Source organism: Vigna unguiculata, chromosome 6 (genome assembly GCF_037176805.1).
Source record: "Vigna unguiculata cultivar grain cowpea cultivar isolate G323 ecotype 2 chromosome 6, ASM3717680v1, whole genome shotgun sequence".
In the NCBI taxonomy this organism is placed as follows: Eukaryota; Viridiplantae; Streptophyta; class Magnoliopsida; order Fabales; family Fabaceae; genus Vigna; species Vigna unguiculata.
Window position 1 is genome coordinate 245,001 of NC_140797.1, and position 2,500 is coordinate 247,500.

Genomic DNA, 2,500 nt, shown 5'->3' on the forward strand with positions numbered 1-2,500 from the left:
TTGGTGCACGAAAGTTTTGAGTTGGTTGGGTTTTGCACATGGGCAAGGTTGTCGGTGCACCACGGCATAGCTAAATGGCTTGGTGGGGAGTTTTGTGAAAAAATGAAATTCGTGGTTTTTGAGTTGTGACTGTTGGAAAGGCCTCCAAATGCCCCCAAATGAATACCATGAAAGTCTTGGTGCACGAAAGTTTTGAGTTGGTTGGGTTTTGCACATGGCCAAGTTGGTCGGTGCACCACGGCATAGCTAAATGGCTTGGTGGGGAGTTTTGTGAAAAAATGAAATTCGTGGTTTTTGAGATGTGAGGGTTGGAATGGCCTCCAAATGCCCCCAAATGAATACCGTGAAAGTCTTGGTGCACGAAAGTTTTGAGTTGGTTGGGTTTTGCACATGGGCAAGGTTGGCGGTGCACCACGGCATAGCTAAATGGCTTGGTGGGGAGTTTTGTGAAAAAATGAAATTCGTGGTTTTTGAGTTGTGACTGTTGGAAAGGCCTCCAAATGCCCCCAAATGAATACCATGAAAGTCTTGGTGCACGAAAGTTTTGAGTTGGTTGGGTTTTGCACATGGCCAAGTTGGTCGGTGCACCACGGCATAGCTAAATGGCTTGGTGGGGAGTTTTGTGAAAAAATGAAATTCGTGGTTTTTGAGATGTGAGGGTTGGAATGGCCTCCAAATGCCCCCAAATGAATACCATGAAATTCTTGGTGCACGAAAGTTTTGAGTTCGGAGGGTTTTGCACATGGCCAATGTTGGCGGTGCACCGCGGCATAGCTAGAAGGCTTGGTGGGGAGTTTTGTGAAAAAATGAAATTCGTGGTTTTTGAGATGTGAGGGTTGGAAAGGCCTCCAAATGTCCCCAAATGAGTACTGTAAAAGTGTTGGTGCACAAAAGTTTTGAATTGGATGCATTTTGCACTTGGCCAAGTTGGTCGGTGCACCGCGACTAGATAGCTTGGTGCCAAAATTTGTCAAATTTAAGACCTTGGCCAAACTGAATGAAATTTTGTGGGGAGGTTCCTGATATTGTTTAGTGGTGGACTGGAAAAAATGAGGTCGAAATTCGAAGTCTACATGTGCTTTTCTATTTTTCCCGATTTTACACATACCCGGTAAGTAAAAAAAATAAAAAAAATAGTTCCCCTTCGAGAAAAATTATGAAATTTGGTGAGCAAGGAGATACCATTATTCTACGAATTACTGCAAAAAATCGCATCAAAATTCGAAGTGTAGCCCGAGATATGGACTTATGTCTGCTGAAAAAAAGTGTATCTACTTGTACAATTTTGCCTTTTGCATATTAACCTCTTATAGGGGGGGAGTGCTCCTTGAGCCGGCCAGCTCCACACTGGCAGGTTTTAAAGGGAGCTTGATGAGGCCTCCCCCCTCACGTGGTGCGTGCGTTAGCATGTTTATCATGGCACAACTAGCCTCTTCATAGTTGTTGAGCTTTATTAATACCAACACACGGTCGTCACTGATTGTTGGTTAGCTCGGCAGCTAGTCCCTCGGATATTGTGGAAAGTTATTTTCATGCCTAGCGATGCTTGACCATGCGTCACTTGATGTTTCCATTTGCTTGCTTGCCCATGGTAGGTGGGGGGTGGACCGTCTTGTGGTGTGGTGTCTTGCGAACGTGAGGGTGTGTGAGTTGTAATCGAGATGCACTTGCTGGCTGGCTCCATGCCTTGCGTATCGAACGGTCAAGCATGCATCTCTTCCATTTTCACCCGTTGCCTTGGGTGATATTGGTTGATCAGTCCCTGTGTTGCCTACCCACTAGACGGTACTTCTGTGGTTGCTTCGAATTCTATCTTTCCATCACGAAGAGGTGTTGGAGGATCCTAATGTCACGCACGTGTTCCATCTAGTGAAACATCTCAGTGATGCACGTGTTGTGGCTAGTTCTTTTGGATGCGGTGCATTATATGAACTCGGGTTTACTTTAGCGACCCAGTTAACATAATTCGGTTGTGTCCCTTGATTGAGACGTTGTCCTTGAACTTGTTGTGAGCAATATCGTTCTTCCACAACCCGTCGTCTTGAGTGCGATGGAAGGCAAATAAGATGTGCTTTGGCATGTCATGCACGTACTCGATTGCGGGAAGTGTGAGAAAGTGTTGTTGACAACCCGTGGGAAATGGAATGTGGCAAATCGTGATGAGCTCTTCGTGGATCTGCGAAGAAGACGACCTTTGGGCCTGTTGGAAACGAGGGAGGCGATGTTGAACTGCGAAGAAGATGGACTTTTGGGTTGTTTGAATCAATGGGAGGCCACGCGAGAACTCCGAATACTATGGACTCTTGGGTTGTTGGAAGCAACGGGAGGCCCCGCTAGAACTCCGAATACTACGGACTCTTGGGTTGTTGGAAGCAAGGGGAGGCCCCGCTAGAACTCCGAATACTATGGACTCTTGGGTTGTTGGAAGCAAGGGGAGGTCCCGCTAGAACTCCGAATACTACGGACTCTTGGGTTGTTGGAAGCAAGGGGAGGCCCCGCT